General features: G+C 35.0%; 1 protein-coding gene across 1 annotated transcript in view; it reads right to left on the bottom strand.

Moving 5' to 3' along the window:
- Positions 1–17,610, bottom strand: part of LOC141605481 (peptidyl-prolyl cis-trans isomerase B2-like) — a 44,907-nt gene extending 27,297 nt beyond the window's left edge. The window contains exon 1 of the mRNA XM_074424268.1: positions 17,606–17,610. The gene's annotated coding sequence lies outside the window, so the exon portion shown is untranslated. The remainder of the gene's footprint in view (positions 1–17,605) is intronic.
- Positions 17,611–18,159: the final 549 nt, after the last annotated feature.

Genomic DNA, 18,159 nt, shown 5'->3' with positions numbered 1-18,159 from the left:
GATTGTGTGCTGCAAGTGCTATGTGTAAAACATATTTATAAGAAATTTACACCTTTTGTTTTTTAAACAACTATCAATTATATTATTTTTATACAATGATGTTTAATAAATTACCTATAAATAAAATAGGTTGAACTTTCTCAATTTTTTTTTTTTTTAGATTTAACTTCAAAGTATTTAAAAGATAACATATAAAATATTTAACTAAAAGTAATATTTAGTTAGTCATAATCAATATTTTATACTTGACGCATACATATTTAATTGAAGATATTAAAGAAAAATGTAATGTGTTTTCTACTTTTTCATGGCGTTTATAATAATATATTACTTAATAATCATTACTTTTATTTTGATTATTTAAATGTACTCGCGATCATGTGTTACTGTGTACATACATACTCCTTATCACACTATTTAAACCTATCAAAATTTCACAAGTATTCAATTTCTCGCAATATAATTTTTTTCATTCTCACATTATAAAAACTTATCTCTTAGTAGTTTTCTTTAAGTTCTATTTTTAATAAATACAATGACTCTCTCAAATATATTTTTCTTACCAGATTTAATGGTCTAAGTTTTATAACTTTCTCAAAATGTTTTTATACGTAAATGTAAAATATCAAAATATTTCAATAAATATAATCAAAATTATACTCAATTGAAAACATTTTTCGCAATTAACGTAATTATTTACATTTTAGAATTTTTATCAAAATAATTTTTTACTAAATTTAGAATCAAATTACCGTAATTTTTTTTTTATAATTTTATAATAAATTTATTAAACTATAATTAATATTTTGCTGAGATTTATACAGCATTTATTATGCTCATATTAAATTATTAGCTGTAATTAATGCTTGTCATTAAGGCTGTATAGGACACGTGGTGCATCCACAATGTTTCAACCCAGTTTTATATATATACGGAGTATATGAGATACTAGATAGTATCCCGTGCTTCGCGCGGCCTGTTTTAAAATTTAGTTATTATAATTGAAGAAAAATAACATAATTTATATATGACCTTTAATATTTTTACTTATAAATAAAAATAAACTAATTTTTCTCAAATTTAATTTTTTTAGGTTTATTTTCAATATTTTAAAATAAAATACATACAATTTTAACTAAAACTAATAAGTGATTATTATGCTGATCAACGTTTTATAAATTATTTTGTGACTAATTCAAATATCATATTAATTAAAATAAAATTTATTCGAATAATGCAACAATCAACATTAAGTTCTCAAATTATATCATTTCACAATACGTTAGGTTCCAAATCAATCAATATTTGTTCAAAATGATGTGAATAAAATTTTATGTAATTTTTAATTTTTTTTATGTATAGCGTGTGATATTTATCCGGGGATGTAGCAAATTACCCCCATAACTTATGTACTATGTGCAATTTAACCCTCTAAGTTTCACTTGTACCAAATTACCCCTATAAGTTTTCAAAAATGTGCAATTAAGCCCAAATCAATTTTTCTACCATTTTTTTAACTAAAATCTATTATTTTCTATTATAAAAATCATTTTAAATATATCTATTAAAAATTAAATAAAATACTTACATATTCAACAAAAAATGTAAACCAAATTTAAGATAAAAAAAATTGGACATGTAACTTTTCATTGTAACTTCACTAAAGAATAAAAATTCTCATATTATGAATATTTTTTCACCAAAAAAAAAATATTTAAACATGCTTTCTAATAATTAGGAATTTTAGGATTAATATTTGATCAATATTTTTGACTTTTAATAATAGTAATTATATTTTAATTTAGTAAATTTCAATACTAAAAATAAGAAATGTGGCAAATTACACATTAAGAGAAACTTATGGGGCCTATTTGCTACATTTATAAGTTAAGAGGTTTAATTGCACATCGTATCAAACTTATTGAGGTGATTTGCTATATTTCCCGATATCCTCTTATGTATCACACATATAGAGTTCAAACTCAACTTATTCAAATGTTTTGATTGTGTTTTGCATCTGTTATATGTCAAACATATCTATTAAAATTGCACCTTCTGTATTTTTAAACAACTATATATAAATGATGTTTAAGAGTTTACCTATAAATAAAATAGGTTAAACTTTCTCAAATAATATTTTTTGAGGTTTAACTTCAAAGTATTTAAAATATAACATATAAAATATTTAACTAAAAGTAATATTTATCTAGTCATAATCAATATTTATACTTGACGTATACGTATTTTAATTGAAGATATTAAAGAAAAATGTAACGTTTTTTTTTCTACTTTTTTTATGTCCTTTATAATACTATAATATTTAATAATCATTACTTTTATTTTGTTTATTCCAATGCATTCGTGATCACTGTGTACATACATACTCGTACACATACTCGGTATCACACTATTTAAACCTATCAAAATCTCAGATGTATTAATTTCTCGCAATATAGTTTTTTCATTCCCATATAAAAACTTACCTTTAGTAGTTTTCTTTTAAGTTATGTTTTTAAGAAGTACAATGACTCTTCCAAATATATTTTTGTTAGGATTTAATGGTCTAAGTTTTATAACTTTATCAAAATGTCTTTTTACGTAAATATAAAATATTATGAGACACTCACTTTAATCATCTCTACAAATCAAAATATTTCAATAAATATAATGAAAATTATACTCAATTTAAAGCATTTTTCGCAATAAACGTAATTATTTACATTTTAGGATTTTTATCAAAATAATTTTTTAATAAATTTAGAATCAAATCACCGTAATTATTTCTTTGTAATTTTATAATAAAATTTATTAAGTCAGTAATTAATATTTTTTTGAGATTTATACAAAGCATTTATTATGTTTATATTTAATGTTTGAGTGTAATTAATACTTGTATTTAAAGTCAAGGTTGACACGTGGCGCATCCACGGCGCTTCAACCCAGTTATATATATATATATATATATATATATATATATATATATATATATATATATATATATATATATAAGATAGTCCTATATTGGAGTCGCATTCTTTGTACCATTATTTTATTATTGTAAGCATCCCAAGGAACTGAGAGAAAGTGTGGAAGCAATGAATGCGTAAAGTTGGAAATATAATGCAAGTAGTAAAGCACTAACGACTAACGAGGTATAAGTGTACAACACATCCCTTTTGAAAGAGGAATTCTCTTGTAAGATAGTGCTACGGTGAATTATTGTGAGAATAACCAAAAAGATACTCCCTCCTATTCACTAAGATGTTCCACAATTTCGAAAATGGCAAATTCACTAAGTTCTTCCATTTTTCTTGTTAGTCTATTATTTGTGGTTTTTATGACTTGTGACCCCACATTCTCTCTCTTATTTTAATTTTCCTCCATTTTCCACCACAAATCTCCTTCCTCTTAAAATCTCCCCAAAAGGTAATGTGGAAGATCATAGTGAATCGGAGGGAGTATTATTTATTTTCAAATATTCAAAAAAAATCAACAAATATGTTCTTTAATTTTGGAAAATTCAAAAACCATCAAAAATATGTTATTTATTTTTCCTATTCTCTCCCTATACTTTGTTCTATTGAGGACAATATAAATTTCAAGTGTGGGGAGGGAAATATCCACTTTGTGCATATTGTTTATATTTGTATTTGTTTGCTTGTTAATTTGAGAAAATTACAAAAATGCCTAAAAATTGAAAATTTCAAAAATATTGCATTGTTTATATTATATATATTGCTTTTGTCCTAACCTTTTTTATTGACAACACATGCAATCATCGGAGCAGACACTTGGTAAAATTCTTCCAATTCTTTCTCCTTTATCCTTCCTTTTCTTTTTGTATATATTTGCATGGAGGAGGACGGGATTTTTGATGTGGGTGTTCTTTTTGGGAACCGTTTTGGATATGCTTGTGTTGTTGGTGTGTTGTTAGGACTAGGACTTGTATGCATTTAGATTAGACGTGTATATATGTGTTCACGCTTGTATTCACGTAGCTTGGTCATATGATTAGTTGCATTTCATACACGTTGCATCTTGTTTGTAAATATTTGCATAGGGAGTCTAAATGTGGAAGGCATATGTTGCCAATGATGATAATTTGTTTTGCCCGTGTCATTTCCCTCTTGATAGCTTGTGCCTTTTGATGACACGTGTTAGGGTTTTTGCTTGCAAAAACCCGGAAATCTAGCTTAACAACCAAGTTGCGACCACCTTGTGAGACCGTATTAGGCCCGAGACTTGACCTAGGTCCGACATAGCTACGAAAATGTGAGGATAGAGCCTCCATATGGTCGGTCCATCAAACCGGTCTCGTTAGGTATTTGTGAGTAGTTCTCCTTGTGTGGTATGTCATGTCAAAACGCATAAGTATGGTGCTCATTCCTTACCGTAGATGTGTAGATGTGCATGTTGAGACAATTTTGTTCAAATAAAGTAGTCTCTCATAGCCAAATAAGCCTTGATGCGTGTCTATAATATGATGTTTTACATCTTTATTTCCACGCATTTTATGTCCATCATTGGTAGTTTATTCTACTATTTGCCCCATTTCGTCCACTTCCGCCTTTTTTGTGTAATATTGCAGAAATGTGAAGAATCCAGCGGAAATCGAGCCGAATCCGTCCCTAAGTGCTTGGCATAGGATTTGACATGAAGATTTGACTCGGGAAATGAACTTGGTGCACGTAGCAAGGCCTGAAAGATAGATTTGCGAGAGTTTCAGAAGCGGATTACCAGTTAACTTGGTCTATAGACTAACTTACATGGTCTATAGACTGTCAGAATGCTGAACAGTTGACTGCAAGAAGAAGAGTCAATCGATCGACTGAGGTCCATGGTCGATCGACCACATGAGCTAACGTACAAGTTTTATTTTAAGTCGGGAGCTTCTGATATTCTTGACCATTAGTCGATCGACTGGCTGACTTGGTCGATCGACCACTTATGCAATCTGACGAGAATTAAAAGATTTTAACCTAAGCCCATTTGTAATTAGGTTTGGAGAAGGGAGTTACGTGACATTTCTATATAACGTAACTCCTTCCTACTGCTTTATTCATTCAGATTCATTATCAAATACCTAGTTTATACATTTCAGTTTTAGATTTTTCATCGGTAAGTCTACAGTTTTCATTAGTTTTTCAATAAAGTTCTTCTTTTGCATCCGGATTCGTTTCTTGCCTTCTTTATTTCTGGTAGTTCTTGTTCTAAATTTTAGTTTGCTTTTATTCCTTCTTTATAGATTAGAATTGATTAGTTAGAATCCCTAAGCCCTAATTCTTTCTTTTATGCGGTTTTATTGTTCATTTAATTTAGTTATGAATTCTGTTGTTTTCATCTTTAGTTTCATATCGTTATTAATTCCTGTATGAGTAGCTAAATCTCCCGCGCTAAGATGTGAGGGGATCCATAGCGTAGATGGCGTAGTTTAGGTAACCCTGATTCGGGTCATGGTCGATCGACTGTCCCCGCTGGTCGATCGACTGGCCTCGTGTTAGATTAGCACTATTTCAGTTTATTAATTGCAATATTTGACAAAATCGAATGCATGCGACTAGTTAAATGCCTAGTATTTGACCAGAGATAGGGGAGGGAAAATAGATTAATAAATTGAGACGACTAAATTGCTAAGATCGAAAGATAAGTAATTTAGGCTTTAGGATCACTATTCAGGGTGAGAGCTAGTTTTAGTGAGACTTAGGGACTAGTAGCATAGGCCGAAAGGAGCTACTAGTTAACTCGGACCGAGAGGACCTGTTATTTGCCCATCTTACATGATCATTTCAGACTTACCTAGGATTACTGTCGTCGTAGCTACAGTGAACCGATCGTCTTAGCCTTCTTTTAATTATTGTTTACATTTCTTTTATTATTTGCTTATTTATCTTATGTTATTAGACTTAGTCCAATCCAAAACCCTCCAGAAATTCATAGACTGAAATTAAACAACTTAACTCCCTACCTTCCTGCGGATCGACCATGTTACCACTAGCTTCTGTTAGTTCTAATAGGTTTTATAAATTTTATTTTTGGTGCACACAACGACAATAAGCATCAAATTTTGGCGCGATTCTTGGGAGCGGCGCTAGTTTTAGTTGTTTTTTTTTATTTTAGTCTATTCTCTTGTTTAAGGAACTTCCGTTCCTTAAACTTTTCTCACATTCTTTTTGTAGTTTTATCTTATGCGCAGGTCACAACTTGGTGAGCTATTGCCACTAGATCTCGAGTTAGAGAAGACTTTGCGGGTTAAGAGGAGATTATTTCAAGAATTACCGACGGAGGAAGAGCTGAGTACTCTGTCTAATTATTACGAGAACGAGCTATTTGAAGACGGTCCACCATCATCTCCAGCTTCTATCTCTTCAGCTGATATAGTTACATCTCCGGAGATGGCTCAAGAGGCGAGTATAGCGAGTCATTCCGAGCCAAAAGCTGAAAATCTCTATAAGGGATTTACTTTACCAGCCGGTACCACTAGAGGGTTTGAAGCAAAACCATCCTATATCAATCTGGTTGAGAGGAACCAGTTTGGAGGAGCAGCAAATGAGGATGCTGCCATGCATATGGAGATATTTGTTGATTATGTTTGTTCTATCCCTCCACCTGAAGGCGTTACTCAGGACCAGATCAAGGAGACTATGTTCATCTATTCACTTCGAGATGCTGCAAGGGAGTGGTATAGGGATCTGGATCGTGCTGCTTCAGGTATTACAGATTGGATCGTTGGCCTTGGCTTTTTACAAGAAATACTATTCTGCGGCTAAGACAAATGCACTTAGAGCTCAGATCACGATTTTTAAGCAAGGACCTAATGAAGATTTTCATGAAGCTTGGGTCTGATTCAAGAAGCTAGTTCGCTCTATTCCGCACCATGGGTTTGAGCAATGGTTTCTGTGCAACCAGTTCTATAATGGTCTTTATGATGATCAGAGAGCTATCTTAGATGCTGCAGCTAATGGGAGATTTCAGGAAAATAGCGGTGAAACAAAGGAGTGGAAAATCATCGAAGACATGGCCATCCATAAAGCTGAGCATGGAAATTCTAGGGGAAATAAAAGGAGAGCTGCTGAATCTCCTGCCGTAGCTGTATTAGAGGCTCTTACGGCGAGATTTGACAAGTATGAGTTAGGAGGAGCTTCAAAGGGTGGTATTTATCAGGTAAATGCTGTGTCAGACAGTCCTTTTTCATGCAAGAGATGTGGAGGAGAAGGACATGTTGCGGATTTGCATAGCCGGTTCAATGAGGTTTGTCTTTGCTTTTCAACATTATAGGCAGACCAACACCTACTTTGATCCTTCTAATGTGCATCCAAATTTGAGGTGGAATAGCCAAAATGTTCTTAATCCAAGTCCACCTCAGCAGCAACATCAGAATTATGTGCCCCCTCATAAGCAGCATCAACCGTATCAGAAACCACCCTATGTACCTCAGCAGCAGCAGCAGTTTCAAAGTTTTGAGGCTTCTGAGTTCAAGAATATGTTTCAGAGCTTGACGGGACTGCAGAAAGAATCTCAGGCTAGAGAGGCTAGTACAAAGATGTTAGAATCTCAAATTGCCCAGTTAGCCAATAAGTTTGCTACTAGAGCTCCGGGGCAGTTACCGCCGCAGCCGGACCAGAAGAAAGAGACCCTGAATGCAATCACACTAAGGAGCGGGTCTACCCTTGGTGGACCCGTTACTGTAGAGGATGAGCCCGAGGAAATTATGGTTTAAAGAGGTGGAAAAGCTGCTGGAAAAGAAAAGAAGAATAAGAGTGAGAAAAAGACGAACAACAGTGTTCATGGTAGATCGACCGCCCTACCCAGTCGATCGACCACCTCTTATTCTTCTTGATGACGATTTCGATCCTTCGATCATTCGGAAAAAAGGAGATCGATCGATCGACCACCACACCGGTCGATCGATCGGGTGATGTTGTGATCTTGATGTTGAAAAATTTCGTCCTCCAATGCCAGATAACTTGAGGGATTTCTTGTTTCGGGGTAAGACGACCCCGCGGTTTTTGAGGGAAGCTCCCAATGCTGACGGGACAATTTCGGATCCTAAATATGACCCAGCGTCAGTCAATGGTTCATTTTTGACGCGGCCTGAAGCGGGTACAAGCTATAATAAAGATAAGGTAGTGGATTTCCAATCTAAGTCCAAGGATGCCGGTATGAGAGATGTTGAGGAGAGGGCAAATCTACTTTTGACAGCCCCTTATCCAGAGAGATTAGTGACGACCAAGGATCAGGTATCATTCAATAAATTTAAAGATGTTATTCGCAGTTTGAATGTGCAAGTACCTTTTTTTGAGTTGGTTAATCAAGTGCCCGCTTATATGAAATTTATGAAGCAATTGTTGACAAAAAAGCGGTCACTTGAACTTGTGCAGTCGGTAGCTTTCACTGAAGAGTCTACCTCTTATTTGACTCACACTGCTCCACATAAGCTAGCTGACCCTGGTAGCTTTTCTGTTCATTGTAATATTGGTACCTTCTCAATTGAGAAAGCATTATGTAATCTAGGAGATATCATTAGTGTCATGCCATTGAGTCTAGCTAGGAAGTTGGGTCTGACCAAGTTTGCAGTTACTAATATGACTGTACAGATGGCTGATCGTTCTGCGGTTCAGCTAGTAGAGGTCTTAGAGGATATTCCTGTGCAAATAGGAAAGTTCTTTTTCCCTGTTAACTTCATTGTCCTAGATATACCCGAGGATGCTCACATTCCTATCATTTTGGGTAGATCATTTCTGCACACTGCCGGTGCAGTTATTGATGTTGGACTGAGGACACTTACCTTTAAGGTGGGCAAGCAGTCCATTGTTTTTGCCCAAGCTGCTAGGAAAAAAGATGCTATGTGGGTCGTTACTTGCAATGTTATTAAATCTTATGTTGTGATTCCTACTTTAGTACCTGTACCTATTCCTGCTATGACACCTCCGCCCCAGATTGGGAGCAACATGGAGGGAGATTCTGCTGTATTGGATGTTTCAGGAACTGGTTTGGGAAAGAAAGAGCGCTTGTTGCTCAGTGTGTGTGAGCCCATTGTTCAGAGAGGCGGTATGGGATGTCTGAGTTACGGGACTGATGAGGAGCCCAAGGAGAAAGAGCCAGTCAAAGTTTTGGAGTCTGACCTAGAGTTTGATGAGCCATATGATGCCCATGTATGGGAAGAAGCTAGAGATGATGATCCGCTGAGCGTCCTAGACGACGGGGTAGAGTGGAGTCATGCTGAGAAGATGAGCACCATGGAGGGCACTTCATGCAGCCAGAAGCCATGGTTGGAGCTATTCCGCAGTTTTCGCGGATGAACTATTTATTTTCTTGAGTTTTAGACAATTTATTGCGTTTTAAGACTATTTACTGCTTTGGTTTGCGCGAGACTTCGCTTTATTTGGTTTGCATAGGATTTTATAAGACTATTGTGACACCCTTAAATAATCCGATAATTAAACGCGTAAATTCTACAGAAAAACTGACAGGATATGTTTGTAATTGGTTCAACTAGACAAAACCTGTAATTTTTAAAACTTTCCTAAACCAACCACAAACATTTCCAACATTCCCAAGAGGAGGGTGCCAAAACATGCAATGCTAACGAACTAATTTACATGCCATAGCTAATCTATAAGAAAATATAATGATACAACCCAAAATAGAAAAGGGAGACATATGTCCCTTCAAATTATATACAAAACCAAAAGTTAAAAGGTTTACTATAAGAATAGCCAAACTAGGTCCAAGGTTCTCTTGCTCACTAGCTCGTCCGTGAACCCCAACTAAGCATCAAGTATCTGTCAATCGCATTTTATACAAACACGAAAGCCACAATTCAGTGGGGAATAATTTCGAGTCCTCCCAGCCACGAATCGTCATATATAATGTAACATGTAATGAAACATGTAAACAACATGATAAATAATTCAATTATCAAATATTCTAACATACGAGCCCTAAATTGACCAAACTAAACTATCATGTGAAACATATAACAAGCAGTAATCCAAACTTTATCAATTGTAACCGGCTTACATCTCACCTATTACAATTCATAAAGTCACCATACAAGAAAGGGCAATATATCAAAGACAGGCATAAGTTCTTAGTACGGTCAATAGTCACTCTGTAACTCGAGTCTATACCACGAGGTAGGGAAGGTAATCGAACCGGTATCTTGGCTCAGCGGTTAATATTAATAAAACATGGCCAAGACACAACACAACCCTAGCCTAAAATCTGCGCAGACCTAGACATGCGGATACACACCACCGCACCCAAGACCCACAATTTTTCTAAAACAAAGTGAGTACCCTAAGGAGTCCACCAAAGGGTTGGCTAGTACTTAAGCTGACCACTTACTATCAAAATAAGTAACGAGGTCGTGCCCCAACTTGGATATAAATCCACTAGTCAGGAACACAAAGGCTATCAAGCAGTGAACATATACTCGTCAAAGACTATAAAGACCTATCTATGATGAAGGCCGAAATACTCACCTAGGACCTAGTCCCAGCTAGTCCCAGCTTGAATACTTTAGCCCACACCACACAAAACAAGTAAGACACCCACTTAACCATAAGAGGGCAAAGAGTCCAACTTACCAACATAAATGCTAACATTCTATCATGTGAAAGGCTATATAAATGTCTATTCAGCAGACAATCCAACAGTATCCTCAATAAGTATTCAATACCAATTTCCAATTCTAACAATATTAACCATATTAAAGGCTTCAGGGAATCTAGGGCCATTTCTACAATATAAGCAACTATTAAATTCAATCAACTATACATGTGAACTAAAACTTGATAAATGGCCTGAAACAAGAAAAAGGCCGATTATCTAATTCATTCAAAATTTCATCCAACCGATTTTTTACCCGCAACCCCAGCCCTGCGACAGGTACGGGTTAAATTGCGGCTGACCAATCACTCAATTAACTGACATCGAATCAGTCAAAGGGACTAGGGCTCAGTTTTCGGCACAATCATCAAAACATGGCAATTATTGCTATAAAATTTATTTTGAGCCTATTCATTACAATTTCATTTTAAAATTTATCCTAACATGTGTCAATTACCATAATAAGCATACTTTTTACTATTAACACAATTTTCACTACTAACATGATTCAATTCAAAGTGTACCCAAGTGTAACTTATACTAAACATATCATTAATGAACCCGAAATGACAAATATTGCATGAAAAACCGCGAAACAAGCAACGGGCTGACCCGGGCCAGCCGTGGGCCTGCCGGGCCTGCTGCCGCCACTCCCACACCTCTTTTTTTTTCCATTTTTGTTCATTATAACATCGTCTGAACACTAATTAATCGTTCCCAATATAACTATGTTAACTTAAACTAACAAAAGACATAAATTAAGCATGCATGCATCAAATTTTATCATGTGAAAATTACTACTCAAACAAAAATCACAAAACATACGAAAACAACAAAGATTGTGACGATTATTCGTCGAGTAACTCGAAATATGTTACCTTAAGCTAGAAAATGAGCAATTAGCACCTTAAAAACCAAACCCTAATATACACTAGCCGCTATCTTCCATAATATACGAGTCCCCAAACTCGTCTTCCAATTCTTCACCTAAATAAACAATAAAAACACAATAAATAAGTATAATACCGAAATTATACCAAAATCCGTCTTAAAACAACTTCAAGAAAACTGAAATTAAAATATACCAGGTTGTAGATCTCGACGAGAGGATTCCGGAAATATAAATTATGCGAAAATCCGTCAAGAAACGAGAAAGTTATGATGATTTTTAGCTTGAATTTGATAGAAAAGTGATGTTTTGTGTTTTGGGAAATGATAGAAGGTTGAAGAACAAAGAAAACCAGAAAAAAAAGAAAAGGGAAGGGGGATGCCGCGGGTAAGGGAGAAAGGAAAGGAGGGAGACGGGTTTAAGTCGGGATTTTACGAGTCGGTTTCGGCTCGTTTCGATAATAATTAGAACCGCTTGTCAAACGCAAATTCCGACAAGACCAAAGTTCTTAAACACGAGATTACAAGAAAATTGAATACTCATACGACCCATTTCCAAAATCGTTTGCCCAATTTTCAATAGAATTGTCATTTTCCCCCCCGATATGCCCTTATTTCGAAATATAAAGTTTTTACACGGTTTAAACTATTTTTAAACATCTCAAAACTATCAAAATAAATACTTTACCTCAAAATATAATAAAATTATATTTCTTTGAATTATTTTTACTTTAAATACATTAATATCAAATTTTATTTGATTACTAAATTACTTCCGAAATTTATTAACGGTCCTAAATTACGGGGCGTTACAATCACCCCTCCTTTTAAAAAGTTTCGTCCTCGAAACTCAGAAGGAGAAATCATAGTATACAACATCTTAATAATATAGTTATAAGAAAATACAAGTATCTTTTCAATGAAACGGTGATACTCTCGTTGATCAGACAAGAACATCCACATTCATATCAAGATATAAAAATATTTCTACACCAATAAATGAGAAAACCCATTATTGGGACGTCTCCAACAACGAGATTTAACATTCACTAATGTTAAAACCATTGAAAATCATAAAAGCATTTTCAAACTTTTAGTTTAAAATTCTATAATAAGAATAATTTCTTTACTAATTATGATTAAACATAGCTTAGTAACTTGGAAAAAGAGTAAGAAAAAGGAATACCTTACGGAAATAAATCAAAATTTCATTTTCAAATCTTTAAAAATAGGTTAGGTTTGCAGAAGTGACATAAACTTTTATGAATGAATCGAAACTGATAGCTTGAAAGTTTAGAAGTCGTACAAAAAGGGAAAGTAACTTAGATAGCATAAAAACAAAGTATGTTAAGAGAGCTCAAACTTAATCAACAAGAGAGCTATAATGAATTTCATGGGGTAAGAATTGAAGTCGAACCTAACAGGGTGTCAAAGATGGAGTTTCATAGGTTACCAACATCAAACTTATGAGAGGAGTATGATGAAGTAAGGAAGAGAGGTATGAGCGGTGACGCTCATGATCAAGGAAGAAGGGAGATTAGACAACAAGGAAACGCCAGACACTCTTATCTCAAACAACAACATCACTCAAAACGGTTCCGAAAACTTCCTAACAACAAAACTCATAACCACATCACTCCCAAGGGTTTCCTCAATCGCTTATGTTACCTCTTCCTAATATATTCCCTGGAACAAGATATTTCACTATAAGTGTGATCTCATCGCTCCAAATTCTCAAACATCCCGAAACAACTTTCACAAGCCTAAGGTCAAGGCTTCTAACAAAGTTATATTCGTATCCAACTAGTGTCAACTATGGGTTCCTCAAATGTTCTACAAGGTTCTCATTTCAAAACAAGGTAGTAACATACCAACCCCAAAATCCGAAAAATCAATAGGATCTCAAGTTCCTCTATCCTTTTACTTATTAAGGATTGCCAAAAGCGGAACTACACTCAGCTACACTCAGCTACAACACCGTCCCATCATCTCAAGTACTCAATGCGACCTCAAGGTCTATAAAACTATAGGATTAACAAATTCTTCTCAATACTAAGTCTCTCTCAACTCAAGAACTCTTAAGAGCCAACTAATACCAAATCACATCACCAATCCATTCTGGTCATCAACATCCCCAAGGAGTATTCTTTCAAATTTGATATCCTAAACTTACTTACCATCAAATTCTCAAGGAACAAGGTCATAATTGTAACAACACTTTATCACCTCAGAGTTCCTAAAACCATAAATTGAATTTATGTTCCTTAGCCTAACAATTGGTCTCAACCATACCATTACCCTTTCTAGTTACCAAAACAAGTGCTAAAACCTCCCAATAATGTAGCTTACTCTCACTCTCATACCATACTTCAAGTAGTAATCAATATCACTCACTAAAACCAATTAATAACCCCACATTTAACATTTCTCATGTGGTAACATATACATTATCAAACTCTCATATCCAAAGTGATTATGGAAGCCAATCACAAACTCGACTACTTAGTCAATCCTATATCCTCAAGTCACATCTCACTAACTCTGTAAACATGGTCAACAAGGTACCAACTATACTAAGGAGATAAGGAGTGATAACAGGATAGAGAAACGGTAAAATATTTTCGAAGGGTGCATGAGCCTGACAAGTTAGGAAACTAAGGAGTTGGACCGTAAAGATAACGGTTGGAAAAAATAAGAGGTATTCGAGTTAAGAAGATATCTCGGGCAAGAAGAAGACACGTAAACTTTGGCATAAAAACAGGGTTCAAAGATCGTTAAAGAGAAGGAAAGGAGAATGTAGGAAAGATAATGAAAGGGTTACTGCTTACCAAACACTCATCAAAGCTTATGATCGATATGGTAAGGTTACCTCACTAAGGTGCTCAACAAAGCCTCAAAAGTCCACCAAATCACAGGACTAACAAGGACTCCACGAGGGTAGGTATTCCTCAACTCAATTGGTTCTAAGAGCCAAAATCAATTCACCACACAAATTCATTTGTTACCACCCATGTCCCAGAGTATCTCCTTTACAATTCTCGTCATTGAACTTCACTTACTATGTCATCCCCAAGTACCATAGCTTGTCTACTCCATCATCTCACCACTTAATACTTCTAGTCTCCGATACCATAAATTAGAATCACACCATTGAACTCACGAACTACATCAAACAACATTCCACCAAAATTCCCAAATCCAGATATGATAAATAAGGTCAACCACGTGTTCTCAAATTTCGAAAGGTCAACAAGGGTTACTCTATACTAGATTTGGTCAACTCAAATGGTTTAACAAATAAGCTCTCAATAGACATAAATCCCAAGGTGTTTCTCAACTCACTAGCCTCTCATATTAAGTACAACTAACAAGTCTAACCAAAGGATCCCAAGTTATATTCTCCTATACAACTCAAATCTTAAACAATCAATTTCTCAACTCGTTCACGCCCTCCAATGATACATTCTCTCAAAACCGGGTTCTCTTGAACAAGGGAACTATCCTGCGGAATAAAAGGAAGGTGTCCACAAGGACTCTTATTATAAGAAGAAAACGAACCAAGGATGAATCGGGAGAAAGAATAGAAGAGTAGTTACCAAGGCGAGAGAAGAGGAATTAGAAAGACGAATAAACAACGAGATTGGAAGATTAAGGTAAGATACACTGAATACGGAAAGAAGTATCGAGAAAGTTATGATGATTTTTAGCTTGAATTTGATAGAAAAGTGATGTTTTGTGTTTTGGGAAATGATAGAAGGTTGAAGAACAAAGAAAACCAGAAAAAAAAGAAAGGGGAAGGGGGATGCCGCGGGTAAGGGAGAAAGGAAAGGAGGGAGACGGGTTTAAGTCGGGATTTTACGAGTCGGTTTCGGCTCGTTTCGATAATAATTAGAACCGCTTGTCAAACGCAAATTCCGACAAGACCAAAGTTCTTAAACACGAGATTACAAGAAAATTGAATACTCATACGACCCATTTCCAAAATCGTTTGCCCAATTTTCAATAGAATTGTCATTTTCCCCCCCGATATGCCCTTATTTCGAAATAAAAAGTTTTTACACGGTTTAAACTATTTTTAAACATCTCGAAACTATCAAAATAAATACTTTACCTCAAAATATAATAAAATTATATTTCTTTGAATTATTTTTACTTTAAATACATTAATATCAAATTTTATTTGATTACTAAATTACTTCCGAAATTTATTAACGGTCCTAAATTACGGGGCGTTACAACTATAGACTGCTATTTTTGGGTTTGCGCGATTTTGGGCACTGTATTTATGTGCAATTGCAGTTTATTAGACCAACTTAACTCAATTCATTGAGTTAATTCAAAGAAAACGAAGTCTGCGTTAGGTAAAGCAGTCGATCGACCAGCACCATCGGTCGATCGACTGGTTGCAGAGGTTCCAGGAGTCCTGTTCCAGTTCCTCTGGTCAATCGACTACCCCCATTAGTCGATCGACTGCCTCTACTGTTGTACCTGTTGTGGCGATCATTCCCTGTTGTGTTTAGTCGTTTTGTGGATCGTGAATGGGAGTTTTTCTCTCTATCTTTTTCCTCTCACATTCACTTATCGCTTACTTCTGTTTTATTTCTTTGCGCATTTTTACCGCTCCCTCTTTTTATTCTCGGATAATGCGTGGTATTTTGTCTTTTCAGGTACTTATTGGTAGCACTGCTGGCTATTGAAACCTCCTAGCTCACGCTGGTTTGGGGGAGGTTTCCTTTTGCGCTTAAAATCTTGTGAGTTTCCGAGTTCCTTTTCATGTCTTATTTAGTTATTTATCGCAAAAATCCCATTTCCCTTTTGTTTCTTTTATATGATTTTACACAATGGGGACATTGTGTGATTTGGTTTGGGAAAGGGTTTTGCGTCGCATTTACATTATTTTTATTGCATTTCAGTTACACGTTTATTGCATTTTTGCTTGCATTGTATTTATTTCCTATATATACAATATTCAAAAATAAAAATAAAAATCAAAAAATTTCACGTTTATTTTAGCATGTAGGTCGAGTCGGAACGGTAGTATTTCAATGATGATATTGCATTTTCAGCTGTTTATGCCTAAGCCGTGCTTAATTGACATGTTATTAGTAGAATCACATATGCATACCTACGAGTTTTTGTTAAATTAGTTGCTGAATCTGAAATTTGACTTTGAATTTTGTCAAACTACATCATTTTCTGAGTCTTAGAGCTTTATAACTGGTGTCATCCATGACCAGTTTATTTAGGATGTGAGTAGTTACTCCTTATGAGGCATGTTACATAAACTTGCATAAACATGAACTTGATCTGCTTAGTACCTATATGCATTCGGGTTTGTGGTTTATTGACACATGTGGTAGAGGTATCCCCTTTATTCCGTTTTACCCATGAGCCCCTCATAGCCAAATTGCTTATTTTGTCCCAATTAGCTACAATCTATAATCTATCCTACCCTAGCCGAGCTAGTATAGGTAGCAATTTTGGGAATGTGTTTTTTGCGGTTTGGTTATTAATCCTCATTATGAAATGTTGGGTGAAAGAATGAAGGAGGAAAAAGAATTGAAAAAGGAAAAGAAAAAGAAGAGAAAAAAAAAGAATTATGAAAAGAAAGAAAAATCATATGCGGAAAAGTGGAATAATATTGTGCTGTGATTTTTGCTCCTTTGTTATATTTGTGTCCTATGGGGAGTTGACAATATTTTGGTGATTAGTGAGTTGTGTGCATCCAATTGGCACTGTTTTGTATTGATTTATTTTTGAGTTTGAAGTTGGGATGTTCCTAAATTTGGTGTTTAGTAGTTGCTAGCTTGGCTTTTAACTTCTCTTATCCAAATTCATCTTAGCCGCCCCTTCTTACCCATTACCTCACTTACCCATAATCGCTTCGGCATGTGTCATGGTCTTTAATGGTTGGAATGCATATGTACGGTTGTAGATATCATTTTCATGTTAGACTGCAGGCATGTTCTTATAGGTCGTAGTTAGGTGAGAGTCATTACAAAATTACTTCTTTCTATCTTTTATATATATATATTCACATGTGCTTTTTGTGTGATTTGAGCGGCCCGTGAGAGTCCAATTTGATAAGTCTTTATAGTTGATAATTCAGCAGTTTTTAACAACTTCATAACTCGTTTGCATGATTCATATTGCTATTTGATTGTTAGTGTTGCATTAAATTGGTTTAGGCTATTCGGTTTGCATTTCGCTCTGAGGCTGAAGTCGTTCCATTAGGTCCTAAGATCGAGTCTAGTTCTTGCTTGGGGACAAGTAAGGGTTTGGTTTTGGGAAGTTTGATGCGTGTCTATAATATGATGTTTTACATCTTTATTTCCACGCATTTTATGTCCATCATTGGTAGTTTATTCTACTATTTGCCCCATTTCGTCCACTTCCGCCTTTTTTGTGTAATATTGCAGAAATGTGAAGAATCCAGCGGAAATCGAGCTGAATCCGTCCCTAAGTGCTTGGCATAGGATTTGACATGAAGATTTAACTCGAGAAATGAACTTGGTGCACGTAGCAAGGCCTGAAAGATATATTTGGGAGAGTTTCAGAAGCAGATTACCAGCTAACTTGATCTATAGACTGACCTACATGGTCTATAGACTGTCAGAATGCTGAACAGTTGACTGCAGGAAGAAGAGTCAATCGATCGAC

Source organism: Silene latifolia, chromosome 10 (genome assembly GCF_048544455.1).
Source record: "Silene latifolia isolate original U9 population chromosome 10, ASM4854445v1, whole genome shotgun sequence".
Classification (NCBI taxonomy): domain Eukaryota; kingdom Viridiplantae; phylum Streptophyta; class Magnoliopsida; order Caryophyllales; family Caryophyllaceae; genus Silene; species Silene latifolia.
Note: the sequence above shows the minus strand (reverse complement) of the source record. Positions and strands in the feature narration are given on the sequence as shown.